The 16,903-nt window shown below is 37.4% G+C and overlaps 1 pseudogene; it reads left to right on the top strand.

Annotated features, from left to right (window-relative positions):
* The first annotated feature begins 5,308 nt into the window (after window positions 1-5,308).
* Window positions 5,309-6,872, top strand: LOC149207761 (protease Do-like 7 pseudogene; annotated as a pseudogene).
* Window positions 6,873-16,903: the final 10,031 nt, after the last annotated feature.

The raw sequence follows: 16,903 nt of genomic DNA on the forward strand, positions 1-16,903 counted from the left end.
CATGCACTTGAAAAAGGAAGTGGTGAAAGCTCTAAAACCATTGAAGGGATCCATGGTGTTCCAAAAGGAGCTTCTTCTTCGTTTGATTCACCTCCTCATGAAGGTAATGAAGGTGAAAGGGAAAGGTATAAATATAATTTCAATCATATTTCCTTTCATCATGTAAAGCATGGAAAATTTCCACACAAGCATTGGAAAAGAATTGCATGTTCTTTTTGTGGTTTGGTTAACCATAGTGTTTCTAGATGTTGGAAAATAATGGCAACATACAGGAAACTTTTGAAGGAAAGGAGGCAAGAAGCCAAAGTTCCATTGAGCAATGCAAATCATGCTGTCAACAAGATGAACATGTGTTTCACTTATTGCCATAAGCATGGACATACTGTTGAAAGGTGTTGGACTCTGAATCCAACAATGCTTCCACAAAAGTTGAAGAAATTGGAGAAAGAGCATGGCAAGAATGGGAAGGAAGTTTCCATCATTGATATGTGTCAGGATGATACACATGTTGGTATCGATGTGCAGTTAAAGGAAGCGCCTTTGAAATGGATTGGTAAGAAATGGTTAGATTTCTTATCCAATTAAAGTTGCATGTCTTTTGATTGAATGCATTTCTTTGTTAAGGGAATGCAAGTTGTAGGATCGAAAAGATGAGTATGAGACTCATTTTATCGTAGCGAAAGTTATATTCATTTCAGCTTTGAAAGTACATGTACATGTGATCGAGGATATTGTACTTATGATTGTACTTAAGAGAAAGTTGAAGGATAAACTGCATGCATGAGAATGATATGCATGAGCACAGGGATCATGATGATTATCTTGTATTTTAAACATGTATGTGTGATTAACTTGAAGGGTTGATTACTTTGTTTTTAACCATGCCTGTAATGTAATATTGACTTGGAAAAAGTTAATTTGATCTCCAAGACTGTAAAGAGAAGAAATGATGAGGTGTTTCATCTTTGTAAAAGCCTTCTCATTTGGGAGGCAGCTCTTCTTTTGGAGCGGAGGTGCCATGGATGGGCATCGTGACAGTTGTTGGCAGAATGGAAGAGGATATTTTTGTTCCTCAAGTGCTATACAGTTCAGTTCAGAAATTTAGTGAGCTTTTGGGGACCAAAATCCCTCTCATTTGGGAGGTGTGATCAGGAGCTCAATACCAAGTGTCGTAAAATGGTCAAAAATGAAAATGCTCAGAACCGATTGGATCTTAAACGACCGGATAGATCCTGTCTTCTTGATTTTGGCGCCACAAACGGTTCAAAAAATGGTCGCCGTATGAGAAAGTGATGCCAAAAACAAAATCGCCCAATAACCCTTAATTTTTTAATTTAAAAAAAATAAAAATTTAAAAGAATATTCCACAGAATATTCCTTGGAATATTCCGGGCAATATTCCTTTTGGGCAGTGAATCAATGGCTGCCACGTGGCCCAAATGATATCAGGAACAATGCTCGGCGCATATTAAAATTTGTGTGGAGGCGAAGAGGTTTGAACCTACGACCTCATTCATAACAATCCCACACCTTACCAACGCACCACCGGGGTTACACTTGTCATATGGCTGGCGGAAATCTGTTATAAAGTTTAAAATAATTTGGACGGGACCCGAAGGGGGCCAGCCCTTAAGGGCCAGCCCCCATTCCATACGACCTTATGCCTTGAACCGTGGGCTAAACCCTTAACCGCCCGACGCGGAATCCTATGCAAACAGGCAGCCCGAATGTTTTGGTCACATGCGCATTAATCACAGCAGTTAGATTGGCAGAAATTTTGGCGGAGTGCCAAATTTTGGCGGACCCGCCATATTTGGCAGGCTTATCTGGCCTCCAACTACAGTTAACTGGAGTTTTTCTAGGGGCAGACTGGAGAAACTTTAATGGGCCATAACTTTGGCTAGGAAAGGCGGTTTTTGACGGTTTTTATTTTTATTTTGGGTATCTTCGACCTTCTGAAGCCATCGGAGTAGGTTTCACAGCCATATGAGGTAATTTGTAGGTGTTTTAGCTTCATGGAAGTTCTAGGAGTCACAAGGGCCAAATCAGTTTGGGAGTTGCATTAGGAATTGTGCAGCCATTGAATGTGGAACGAAGGTCATTCCTTGAAGGTTTTCAGCATTTTGAATCCATTTCTACAGCTTGTTTTTCCTTCTGAGGCATTATTCTCACTGTTTAGCTGCAGGGAAGCTTTCAGGGCCATCAGGGCCATTTCAGTGCTTGAGCTATTTGGAGGCTATGTTCATCCGTTTTTGGTGATTCAAAAGGCTATGTCTGCTATTTTCCACCTTCTGAGTCTAATGGCAGAGGGTTTAGAACCAATTGAGGTCATCTTCCCCTAGAAATTCTCCATGCAAGTTTAAGGGGCCACTAGGGCCAATTAGGGAAAGTATTGTATAAGGTACAAATTTTGTTGTTTAGTGTTTGGGAAAGAGCATGTTTAGCTAATTCGTATCTTCTGATTTTGTATTTACAGTCAGATCTGTCTTTCGAGACACTCATATTCTTGTATTAGCCTCTGTAGCATTTTTAATACAAGAGGGCAAGCCTAGTTGGAGAGGCTTGATCCAACAGATGTAGCCGAGAGGGGGGGTGAACTGCTTTATCATTTTGATGTCTTTATTTGCTGAAGATGATATGCTAAACAAAACTGATATAAAGTATTAAACAACAAATATACATAACTTGCCTACACACATAATCACCTATTCAGCTGCAAAAGGTTATTTGTCCTATTCCGCAAAACATCAAATTTCAAGTATGTGTATGTCAAAGAATTCTAAGTGTTTACTTTGTTATTTCTTTAGGCAGAGCCTGTAGAGGGCCAGGTAGCCTCTGGAACTCATCCTCTCTTTAGAGGTGACATGTCCGGTGAATGCCCCTACAATCTATCTCTGTATAAAAAATAATAAGTTTTCACATTTTGAGAGGTCACTTGGAGTGTATAGCTCACATTTACAATTATGGGAAATGGAAACCTTGCACCCTTAAACAAGTACATTCCATTTTCAGATCATCCACCCCTTTACAAAAACTTGATTTGATTTCAATCTGCTGTTTTTGTTTCAAAACAAAAAATTCTACTGAAAATAAAATTGTTCTCGAAATTTTAATAAATACCTAGGTTCAACAGGAAACAACAGCTTGATGGGGTTCCTCTTCACACAGCTCTGGCTCTGCACACAAGCCGGTCACTCCTGCACGTGCATATCTGGCAACACTTCTGCCCACAACTGTGGCAGCGAACACACCGAGGGTTTGGCAGCATCCACACAATCTGATTGAGCGGTCTGGCAACGTAGACTTGATGTTCAGGAAGCAAGTTTCCGGCTCTGGTAGTGCAGAGTTTCATGCAACAAATGCACGTAGGTTGCAGCCACAGTTCAGGTAGTGTCCCTTGAACGTAAAACATCCCTTCATGCAAAGTATGTTGACCTCTTAATGCAAAGAAATCTTCCAAGAAGGCAACACCGTAGGAAAAAATTTCACGCAGTCTCTGCCTGGTTCTATAGCCCTTCCACACAGCTGTTCACGCAAGTTCAAGACAGCCCTTCGCGCACCTTTCTTTGCAAACATGCAGCCACCCTCAAAGCTCCTCATGCCAGCAACAACGTCCTTTCCTTCTTACAAAGAAATGGGAAGCACTTCACGTAGCAGGTCCTTCTCTTCTTATGCAGGGTAGGTTTCTCTAATACATAGCTCTGGCACGCTCTATGCTTAGCCGCACACTCGGCCACGCAGTGATCCAATTACTCTATGCTGAAATTGTTTTTTCACCACACAAAGATTCACGCTCACACTATGATACCATTTGTTGTTTGAATAGGGAAAATAATGAGGAAAGAAACTCTACACACATTTAGTTATAAATTGACCAAGAAAAGCATATAACAAATTTGAAAAACTAAATTCAAACACATGCATAAACACACAGGATTTATGTGTTAAAACCTTGACAGGATGTCAAGGAAACATCCACGGGACAAGGGATTGGAATCCACGATTATATTTCTTGGGCATTCACTAGTTTTATAGCAGCCTCCTCTGTTACATAACTGCTATTTTGGTATAGAACTAACTAGTTACATTTTTACCCAAATTTACATAATTCGTTGTCAAACTTCCAACAAAGAATCTTGTCATATTACTATAAAATATTTTGATTGTAAACTAAGTTATGCTTTTTGTGCATGTGGTTACAAAGAATCTTGTCATATTGTTATAAAATATTTTGATTGTAAAATAAGTTATGTTTTCTGTGCATGTGGTTTTGATTATCCATGGTATTGGCCCATGGTATTGTAATAAAGTCTATTCACAAGCTCATAATATCAATGGCAAAGCACGGGTGAATATCCATGGTTAAAAATCTTATCATATTGTTATAAAATATTTTTATTGTAAAATAAGATATTTTTTTGTGCATGTGGTTTTGATTATCCATGGTATTGGCCCATGGTATTGTAATAAATGCTATTTACAAGTTAAAATTGGAGTTGTCTTTAGTGCGACCTTTTGGAGTTTGCAGTGCCCATAAACTATTTACAAGTTAATATTGGAGTTATCTTTAGTGCGACCTTTTAGAGTTTCCACAGGAAAAGCTTCCCAAAAGTCACACTAAAGACAACTCAGTTAATATTATCCACGGTGTAAGTGAATATCATGGATTAAAAATCTTACCATAATGTTATAAAATATTTTGATTGTGAAATAAGTTATGGTTTTCCGCATTTGGTATTGATAAGCCATGGTATTGTAACACAGTCTTTACTTTTAACTTTTTATTTATTACTTTTTGTTTATTACCTTTTACTTTTTATTAATAATTGAGCAAACATTTAAATATTTACACTCATCCCCAATATCACTTTTAAATTTTAACTTTAATAATTTTTTATTTGAGTCGACATTTAAAATGGTTTAAAAGTACTTATATTACACCTACACATCTACCGTATAATAACTAAAATGCCCTTTAACCCAATAAAAATTAAATATTAAAAAAAAAACATTAATAATTAAAATTTATATTAAATCTGAATACAAAATTAAATTTACTTAATATTTTTCCCAAAAAGTGCTTTATCCAACATTATCCTCCTCTTAAACAACAAATTTAAAAAGGCCAATGGCGTTGGACCGGCTTTCATTAAAATTCACAAAGTTAATTGTATATATAACCCTCACCCGGAAGACATTCACGCGTTCTTTGTTCACATCACTAGAGAATCTGTGGGTGAAGGAACCATACAGTACACAATTATGTGTCTTAGAGTCGTGGACTTAAATCTCAAGAAAATTCTTGACAATGGAAGTTGTTGGAGCAGACATGCAGAGTGTTGCAACGGCAGAGAAATGGGGCAAGGCGTTAAGCAGGGTTTTTAAGGGCGTGGTGGTTTTAACAGTCACTACAACGAGTGATTTCGATACTGAGAGTGCTAGTGTACCGGTTTCATTGCAGATAAGCAACGCGGGCTCATGCTCACGAACCGCCATGTCGTCTGTCCCGAACCTGTTGTGGTTGAGGCTACGTTTCTGAATAATGAGGAGATTCCGGTTTATCCTCTGTATGTCGATATACCACCATTATCAGTGCTTGACTGTGTGCGGAATAAACCTCTTCCTCAAACCGGGGTGACGGTCTATCATTCTAAAACCATAGGAATAGTTATGATTGACAGAAATACAGTTCCCTGTACACAATTATGCATTAGTGGCATATGATCCTGTAGCACTAGGTCCATCCGGTGCTGCAACTGTACATGCAGCTGTTCTTCTTCCTGAACCTGCTTTGCTTAAAAGGTGATGTTGTGCATCTTGTTGGTTTGAGAAAGAGCTTAGAACTTGCATCATGCAAGTGCATTGTCACAAGCGCACAAGTTTCATTGAATATTGCTGCAACTGATATTCCCCGTTATAGAGCAATGAACATGGACGTAATCGAATTAGAGGCACATTTACGGAATTTATTTGCTGGTGTATTAGTCGATGATCATGGAAGGCTTCGGGCATTATGGGCTGGCTTCTACAGTCCCGACAGATATAATAATCCGGTTGTGAGTGCAATTCCAATTTATGCTGTCAGCCAAATTTTAGAGAGGATTATTCACGGATCTGCAAGTTTACCTTTTATTGGTAACAGAATGAAAATCTCTATGCCCATTGTCCGCATTTTAGAGGTTGAACTTTGTACAACCTTACTTTCAAAGGCGTGCAACTTTGGGTTAAGTAACAAATGGATTAGTGATTTAGCAAACAAAGATCCTCTGAGAGAGCAGGTGTTGCAAGTCAAGTGTTGTTTTGCCGGATCACGAGCAGCAGGTACGCTGGAGGCTGGTGACATTCTGTTGGCCATAGATGGGAACCTGGTTACCAATTATTGGGATGTTGAGAATTCTTGCCAGCTAGTTGAAGAGAGCAAGGATGAGCAAGGTGATCTAAGACTTACAATTTTACGCACAGATGTAAGAAGTGGGCTTCAAATCATGCACATCGTAAGCTGGTGCGGCTATACTGTACAGGAGCCAAACTCAGCTGTCGGCTTGTTAGGATTTTGGCCTCCTGAACGTAACGGTGTATACCTGTCGGGATTTAATTTGGGATGCCCCGCTGATAGATATTCAGATCATACTGAGCATTGGATTGTTCAAGTAAATGATAAACCGACGCCTGATTTGCAGACCTTTGTAAACGTAGTAAAAGAGTTGGAACACGGTGACTTTGTTCGTGTTAAGATATTGAATTTAGATGGAAAACGCCATGTTTTTTCTTTGAAGCAAGACTTGCATTACTGCCCGACGTGGGAACTTAAATTTGACAAAGAAATGGCAACATGCATTCGAACAACCATTAAATCGGTCTCTAAGAGCTAAGAGCATGAGCTCTTAGAGCATCTCTTGGACCAAATAGAATGATCAAATTTTCATACACGAAGATGCAAAGATCATTATGAACTGGATCACGGATTTTACACTTTTCAGTTTTCCCTATATTTTTTAACTGGATGAGGTGTACTAGTTGTTTTTAAATAATTGTCAGCCCATTACATTCACCAATATATAAAGAACAAAATAGAGCCATAATTTTTTTTCAACTAGATGCGGTGTATTAAAATTTCGATAAATAATTGGTAGCGCATTACATTCACTCATATATAAAGAACAGAACAGAATTTAAAAGATCATCGACTAAGATCTAGCTGAGTATGGCTTAGCTATATATGCAAATATATCAACTCCATAGAGGAAATCTTTTTTATAATTTTTTATGGTTTTTAATGGTATGATTTTGATGGCTTTATCTAATTTTGTATAACTGGAGGTGAGGATTATGAATATATTTTTGTCTCAGATATAAGATAGATGATAGTAGAAAGATACTAATTGTTATAAACTGAAAATCTGAAAACAGTTGACTTTGTTTGGAAAATGTTGAAATATTAATTTCAAACTGCCGCCAGTATTTAATTCAACAAAACCACCAATCTCCCATTGGACCGCTTTGGTGACACAGTGGTTTTCCTCTGAGGGGCTTCGCCACTGTACACCATTTGACGCGTGTCCACAGTACTTTTTGCAAACTAGCTTTTTATCGGGACTTATCATTCGTTTTGTTTGGGCAAGTGATATTCATCCAATTGCAAGGATGGATGACGACCGTTGATTTAAGTCAAACGTGTGTACAAGCCTGCAGCAAACACATTGCCTGAAGTTTTTGTTTTGAACGCTAGTATTCTCCGTAAAAGTAATAAATGAAATTTATTGTGATGGGTAGAATGTAGGTAAAAAATTTTAATTTTATTATTTCTATGAGCAGGAGTATGGGCACAAGTAAATGTTGGTAGAATTTTAGATTTTAATGTTTTTTTTGCACGGAAGTATGGGCATACGTAATTGTATTTGTTATTTTTTTTGTTGTTGTTGTGTTACTATTGGATATGGAAGAAAAATCCACGCAGCAGAGGGTGAGTAAAAAAAAATGAAGGGGAATGCACAGTAGCGCAACTGTAATATTTCTTAGATGTTCCATATGAAATGAAAAGGGAGAAAATTGCCGAAGCAAATGTAAAGAAATTTTTATTCCCTCAGTGAATGTAAGATTTCAGCAATGAATGTAAGATTCTTGTTTTTTACACAACAGTAAAAAAAGGATTGCAAGTAAAGACAGTGTGTTATTTTTGTGGAGAGATAGAGCAAATTTTGTTTTGTGTATCTCAAGTGTTCTTGTGTAAATCCTTCTAAGAGAGGAAGAAGTCTATAATAGGAATTATTTATTAATCAATGCAAAGTGTTTTTATGTGTGAGAAAATCTCTGTCCTCTGGAAACAATTTTTAAGCTTCACTGTGTCCTAAGATCCTGTGGCAAAACAGAGCATTGTCTCCGTGTTCAGTTTATTTGTTTTGGAATTTATCAGAAAATTCCCAACAGTTGTATCAGAGCTTTTCTAGGCTCTTTGAAGGTGTCAAAGAAGCTCAAGGAAGGACTTCTTGCTGCAGCAGTTTCTGAATTTATCAGAAAATTCCCAACAGTGGTATCAGAGCTTTTCTAGGCTCTTTGAAGGTGTCAAAGAAGCTGAAGGAAGAACTTCTTGCTGCAGCAGTTTCTCCAGCACAGTGAAGTCTCAGTCAAGAAAGGATTCAACTATTTCTCAAAGTTTTTTTTGTGTAGCTGTTGAAGACAGTAAGTGATTTTTAAATACACAGTCAAATATTTGAAGCATAGCTGAGAGAGTGCAAGGATGGCTGGAACCAGCACTAGCATGGGCATGTTTAATACTCAGCTCCCACATTTTAATGGGAAAAACTATGACTATTGGGCAATAACCATGAGAGCCATGTTTTCTTCTCAAGATTTATGGGAATTAGTTGCAGATGGATTTGAAGAACCAGCAGATGAAGAAGAGTTTAATAACTTGACACAAGCAAAGAAAGATCTGTTGAAGAGATATAAGAAGAAGGACTCAAAAGCCCTCGTATTTTTATATCAAGCAGTGCATGAGAGAGTGTTTCCAAGGATAGCAGTGGCCAGGACATCCAAAAAAACATGGCAAACTCTCAAGACAGCCTATCAAGGCATGAAGAAAGTGAAGACAACAAAACTACAGTTGCTGAGAGATTTTGAGAACTTGTGCATGAAGGAGTCAAATAATATTGACTCATTCTTCACACATGTGATTGGTCTAGTCACACAGATAAGGTCTCATGGAGAAACTCTTGAAGAAAGGAGGATTGTGGAGAAACTATTGAGGGTCCTACCCTCAAAGTTTGATGTGATTGTCACCACCATAGAAGAGACAAAGGATCTGACAAACTTTTCAGTTGATGAACTACATGCATCACTGATAACACATGAGCAGAGATTGAGTATGAATGAAAACTCATCTCTAGAACAAGCCTTTAAGACCCAGATGTCCTTTGGAAGAGGAAGAGGTCAAGGTAGAGGAAACAAGAGAGGAAGAGGTAGAAGCCAAAACAGAGGTGGAAGGAACAGTCCAGCAAATGCTCAAGGAATAGGCAGCAATCCAAATCAGAACCAAGGCCAAGGCAGTAGCCAACAAAGTGGACAACATCATGCTCAAGGACAAAGGTATGAAAAATTGAATGTCCAGTGTTATTATTGTAAAAAATATGGGCATTATGCGAATGAATGTAGAAAGAAGCAACATGATATGAATAATAGATCTAGTGCAAATATCACTAGAGAAAATATCAGCCAAGATAATGTTCTTTTAGCTTGTAACATGGCTGAAAGAAATAGTGATGATATATGGTTTCTAGTCTCCGGTTGCAGCAACCATACGATAGGAAACATAGCCCTGTTCTTTGCTTTAGATCAAAATGTGAAATCACAAGTCACTCTTGAGACTGATAGTAAAATTTTTGTTATGGGAAAAGGAGAAGTAAAACTATTTACAAAGAAAGGTGAAAAGAAAACCATAGCAGATGTCTATTATGTTCCTGGAATGAAGTGTAACCTCTTAAGTATTGGACAGCTTGTTCAAAAGGGGTACAATTTTTTCTTTGAGAATGATGTATGCACCATCATGGATAGAGCACCCAGCAAACGATGTATTGTTGAAGTGAAGATGACGAGGCACAAGATGTTCCCTCTCAGAATAAAGGCAGATTTGAAAAACAAAGAAGTAATTGCAGCAGTTACCCAAGAGGCTTTTCAAAGCATACCAAAAGATGAAAATTGGTTGTTTCATTTGAGATTTGGGCATATCAACTTTGGAGGTCTTAAATTGTCGAGTAGAAAAGGAATGGTAAGAGGATTACCATTGAAAGAGAAACCGGACAACCTTTGTGAAGGTTGTATCTTGGGGAAACAACATAGAGAAAGTTTTCCATCAGGGAAAAGCATAAGGGCAAAAGCACCCTTAGAGATTGTCCACTCAGACTTATGTGGACCAATGGAAACTCCATCACTAGCAAGCAGCCAATATTTTCTAACATTCATTGATGATTTCACCAGAATGACTTGGGATTATTTCCTGAAGAACAAAAGTGAAGTGTTTGAAAAAATTCGAAATTTCAAAGCACTTGTAGAAAACCAAAGCGGGCTGTATATCAAAGTTCTGAGAACTGATAGAGGAGGTGAGTATATCTCCAAAGAATTTCTACGTTTTTGTAGAGAAAATTGAATACATAAGAAATTTACGGCTAGGTACACCCTGCAGCAAAATGGAGTTGTTGAAAGGAAGAACAGGACAATCATGGACATGGCGAGGAGTATGTTAAAGGCAAAGCATTTGCCAAATGATTATTGGGCTGAAGCTATACACTCTGTAGTATATCTTTTGAATAGATGCCCTACAAAAGCAGTCATGAACAGAGTGCCGGAAGAAGCATGGAGTGGGAGAAAGCAAGGAGTCACCCACATGAAAGTTTTTGGATGTGTGGCTTATGCACACATTCCATATCATCTAAGGAAGAAGTTCGATAGCAAAGGGGAGAAATGTATTTTCTTTGGATACAGTGAGGAATCCAAAGCTTACAGGCTGTATATCCCATCTACCAAGAAGTTTTTTATGAGTAGAGATGTTCAATTCATTGAGGAGGAAGCTTGGGATGGAAGCATAGAGAAAACAATGAATGTTAAAAATTGTTTGTCTGATGATGGAGATGATGAGGAGATGGCTGAAATACATCCCCAAACATCAGCGCCAACACAAGGGCAGCAAGGGACACCCTTGAGGAGAAATGAAAGTGATTCTCCATGCACACCACAAGGAGGAAATTCAAGTGCTTCTTCAAGAACTTGTACACCAAATGAAAGAGGTAAGAAGTTCAAAAATTTAAGTGACATTTATGATGAAGGTATGAACTCTTTGTTTGCTTTATATTTTCATGTTGATGACCCTATTCATTTCGAAGATGCAATTAAGGATAGGAAATGGATAGAAGCTATGGATGAGGAAATCAATGCCATAGAAATAAACAAGACATGAGATTTGGTTGAACTACCAAAAGGAAAAGAAGTCATTGGAGTCAAATGGGTTTACAAGACCAAGAGTAATGCTGAAGGCAAAATAGAAAGACACAAGGCAAGACTTGTTCTGAAATGATATAAGCAACAGTATGGGAGAGACTATAAAGAAACTTTCCCACCGGTTGCAAGAATGGAAACAGTGAGAGAAGTGTTGTCCATAGAGCACAAAGCAAGTGGAAAGTGTACCAAATGGACGTGAAGTCAGCATTCCTAAATGGAGTGTTAATGGAAGAGGTTTACAATGAACAACCTCTAGGCTATGAAAAGAAATGCCGAGAGTACAAAGTTCTTAGAAATAATATTGAGAGGGGGGGTGAATTAGTATTATCAAGTAAAATATTCCCTTTTTAAAATTCAGATGATATATGCTACTTCAACTAGTTAAACATGCGTATATATGCAACTATGTCAAAATAAAACCACGTATACAATGAAAACTTATAATTTACTTTATCTGTCGGATGTTGATTGTTAATCTGTGTATCAGAATCAATTAACCAGTAACCAGGAACAGTAAAAACAGAGAAAAAGACAATCATACACAAGAACACAAGATATAAGTTGGAAACCCAACGTGGGTGAAAACTACCTACTGCAATTCATCTCTATCTTCTCTTTAATTAGAAACTTCTTTTTACAATTGTACTGGTGCAGTCCTTTACCAGTACGCAGGCTGCAACCTGCAGAGAGCTACAACCCTCTCTCGTTTTCCAGCTTCTCCTGGAAGGGAGCTACAACCCCGTTAGCTCTTGCACTAGCCAAGATACTAGTACGTAGGTGCTGGCCTACAGAAGGCTACAACCTTCTCTTTCTTTCGGGGACCACGTTTCATAAATTTTCTGACTGGATCCACAAATAACATCAATCAAACATCATGAATTTCTACATTAACCAATCACCTTCTCACCAATCATAAATTGAATCAAAATAAACACTTCTCTGACAATTGTACCCAGATCCCAGTAACAACAACCACACACCAAATCTGAACCCAGAAAACTACATCAATAAACAGAAGCAGCAAGATCACAACTCAAAATATATACGTTACTTTAATAGCCTAAAACCTGCGTGCATATGCTTCAGAGTATGGAACAACCTGCGTGTACGCTGTTTTCCTTCACTGAACCTGCATATATACGCGCCTTAGCTGAACTGAAGCTGCGTACAAATCTACAAAAAATAATTCACTCTTTCAAATATTCAGGCATTGATTAACCCAGATTATCAGATTTATAGATCATGCATGCGCCATATATAACAGATCAAAATCATGCAACGATATTATCATTCAAGCCAAGAGATTATGACCCATCAATAGAACATATCCTTCTTTGCGCTAAGGTTCCTCCTTCATTTAGATCCAGATTTTTTCCACAACGCTAATTACCAATATTTCATATCTCGCACTTTATCAGATATTCAATAATAATTTAGATGATACTTTGCCACATGATCTCCTTCCTCTTTTATAGTTTTAGGCCTTCCACAATACCACGGTCCAAAACCATAATAAACAAATACCACGGACCCAATACTTGGGATCAACACTTTTGACGAGGTACCATGGTCCAAAACCATAGGTTCAAATACCAAGGACTAACTACGACGGACCAAGGGTAAGTTATCCAACATATACACGCTTTTCCTTGCATGAAAGTGCGTATATATGCATACGCGCCTTTGAAACATCTAACCCGCGTGTATACGTGTCTTAGTCTAGATGAACCTGCGTATATGTCTTTTCCTTCATTCTGAAAGCCTGAACTGAGATCTGTTACCAAAGAGAGTTGCCATCAAGGACAACACCTGTGCCATCCAACCATGTGCCATAATGCCAACAAAAGTGTGCAGATTGAAGAAAGCTCTTTATGGGCTGAGGAAAGCGCCAAGAGCATGGTACAGTAGGATAGATTCCTATCTACTGGAAAATGAATTTGCAAAGTGTGAGGGAGAATCCACCGTCTACATCAAAGAAAAGGATGGTAAAATTCTAATTGTTGTGTTATATGTTGATGATGTAATTTTCACAGGTAATGATTATCTCATTGAAAATTTCAAAGCAGTCATGAAAGAGGAATTTGAAATGACTGACATGGGTTTGCTGAGATACTTCTTAAGAATAGAAGTAGATCAAAATGAAAATGGGATTTTTATCTCACAAGAAAAATATGTTAATGAAGTGTTGGAGAGATTCAATATGCAGGACAACAAGGAAGCAATCACTCCCATAGTGATGGGATTAAAACTCAGCAAAGAGGACAGCACCAAGGATTTTGATCCTAGTTTGTACAAGAGCATAGTTGGTAGCCTCATGTATTTGACTTGAACTAGGCCAAATATAATGTTTGTTGTTAGTTTAATTGCTAGATTCATGGAGAGGCCAAAAGAAGCACATTGGTAGGCAACAGAAAGAATTCTGGGGTATGTTAAAGGTACTAAAAGGTTTGGCATTTTATATACTGTCTCAGAATGTTTAGATTTAGTTGGATACACTGATAGTGATTGGGCTAGAAGTGTAGATGATTGGAAAAGCACATCTAGTTATGTTTTTCACATGGGTTAAGGAGCCATTTCATGGGCTTCTAAGAAACAGCCTATTGTAGCGTTGTCTACAGCAGAGGTAGAATATGTGGCAGCTACACCAGCAGCATGTCAAACAGTTTGGATGAGAAGGATGTTAAGAAGCTTAGGCCAAGAGCAAGTAAAAGGAACAGTGATTTTATGTGACAATAGCTCAGCTATTGCATTATCCAAGAATTATGTGTTTCATAAGAGAACGAAACACATTGACACAAGGTTTCATTACATCAAGATATTGGTAAACAATGGAGAAATTGTTTTAAAAAATTGTAGGACTCAAGAGCAGGTTGCAGACATTCTGACCAAGAAATTTGAACAGAAAAGCTTCGAATTTTTGAGGAAATGTTTGGGTATGACTGAACACCCAGCAGTTGAAATTAAAGGGGAGTGTTGAAATATTAATTTCAAACTGCAACGCGTATTTAATTCAGAAAAACCACCAGTCTCCCATCAGACTGCTTTTGTTGAGGCATTGGTTTTCCTTCGAGGGGCTCCGCTACTGTACATCATTTGACGCGTGTCCAAAATACTTTTTGCAAAACAGCTTTTTATCGATATGTATCGTTCGTTTTGTTTGGGAAAGCGATATTCGTCTGATTGCAAGGATGGATGATGACCGTTGATTAAATTCAAAGCTGCATACAGGCCTGCAGCAAACACATTGCGTGAAGTTTTTGTTTTGACCGCTAGTATTCTCTGTAAAAGTAATAAATGAAATTTATTGTGATGGGTAGAACGTAGGTAAATTTTTTTAATTTTATTATTTTCTATCACCGGGAGTATGGGCACAAGTAAATGTTGGTAGAATTTTAAATTTTAATGTTTTTTTTGAAAGGAAGTATGGGCATACGTAATTTTATTTGTTATGTTTTTTGTTGTTGTTGTTGTGTATTGGATATGCAAGAAAACTCCACGCAACAGAGGGTGAGTAATAAAAATGAAATGAAGAATTTACACAGCAGTGTAAAATGAAGGGGAATGCGCAGTAGCGCAACTATAATAATTCTTGGATGTTCCATATGAAATGAAAAGGGAGAAATTGCCGCAGCAAATGTAATGAAATTTTTATTCCTGCAGTGAATGTAAGATTTCAGCAGTGAATGTAAGATTCTTGTCTTTTGCACAACAGTAAAAAAAAGGATTGCGAGTAAAGACAGTGTGTTATTTTTCTGAAGAGATAGAGCAAATTTTGTTTTGTGTATCTGAAGTGTTCTTGTGTAAATCCCTCTGAGAGAGGAAGAAGTCTGTAATAGGCAGTCTTTATTAATCAATGCAAAGTGTTTTTATGTGTGAGAAAATCTCTATCTTCTGGAAACAATCTTTTTTAAGCTTCCCTATGTCCTAAGATCCTGTGGCAAAACAGAGCATTGTCTCTGTGTTCAGTTTATTTGTTTTGGAATTTACCAGAAAATTCCAAACAGAAAACTTTAATGAATATATTATTTTATTATTAATGAAAGGAAATCTTTTTTAGATTGCAACTCTAATGTTTACCTGGTCAACTATGTATTTTTGGTTCCCCACTTTTAAAATCATGGAGCTACGTCTTTATTTCCTTTGTCAAATATATATTTTTGGTTCCCCACTTTTGAAAATATGCAGTTACGTCCTGGTTCGTCACTGCTTTGGTTCTTTTAATGCTTCTGTATTATGTATACAAAACAGGTAATACAATTGTCGTGGTTTTTCAGTCTGTCTTTCAAAAATAACAAAAAAAAAACATTTTTTATCTTCTTTTCCTTACAACAGTATTGCCATATCTTCTATTTTCTAGATTTCCATCATCTAAGGTCTGTGGGTCATAGTCCAATACCAAAAAAAACCAAAAAAAAAATTGATTCTTTACAATAATTTATGTTCCTTGCGTTTCCAAATAATACCCACATTCTATCTCCTAGCTCTTTGAAAATTTTATGTTGCCCCACATTTGTCATAGCTCCTTGCTCATATACTGAAAAGAGAAATTTATCGGGTTCTTTTCTATTCTTCTTTTGGATAATAAATCTGCAGTCTAGTTCTGCTCCCTATATATGTGATTGAAATAGATGTGATATAATGTGCTTACAAACGTCCTTATGTGCTTCATCCAATTGGTTAATATAGGAGGATTGAAACTATTATGTCATTTGACCCAGTCTATGATTAGTTTTGCAACACCATAGATTTGTATGTGCTCCAATTCCAACCATTCTGCAGCAATCAATACTCCACATAGTGCAACAATATCTGCTTTGCTATTTGTGCCTTGACCCCTTCCCACCAAAAGTGATAGTATTTACCGGGATTTGTAGCTATGTATGCACTGCAATCACATTTCCTCCTACAGCTTGCACCATCGAAGAAGCCCACAAAATATTTTTGCCAATGTCTCTTATGATAATTTTGGGTTTACTACCATTTTTTGCTAGTCCAAACTCCTTGAAGTATGCGGTAGTTTTAATGACATCCTCCCTTACTGTCAGATATTTATTCTAAAAAATAAGTGCATTCCTACTATGACGGAGGACCAAATGAGATACAATGAAAGAAATTTGTGTCTATCATGAGTTTTGAACCACTTCCTAAAACAACACCTCAATGATGAGAAATGTTGTAGTCGAAAGATGCCAAGAGTGTCCATAGCCCCCTCCCAAACAACTTCCAAGAGTGTCCATAACCCCCTCACAAATATCTTCCATGTAAGAGAAATGTAAAAGTAACTTAACATTATCCTTAGCACTACTATTGCAAAGGAGATATATCCATGGGCCTGTGTACCATCTACTCTATAGGACCCATGATAATGAACTAGTACAAACATTTAATTTTATTACGAATGTTCCCTTGCGAT

Source organism: Pinus tabuliformis, chromosome 1_2, assembly GCF_031772625.1.
Source record: "Pinus tabuliformis cultivar Carrire ecotype Pingquan chromosome 1_2, CPIR1, whole genome shotgun sequence".
Lineage (NCBI taxonomy): Eukaryota > Viridiplantae > Streptophyta > Pinopsida > Pinales > Pinaceae > Pinus > Pinus tabuliformis.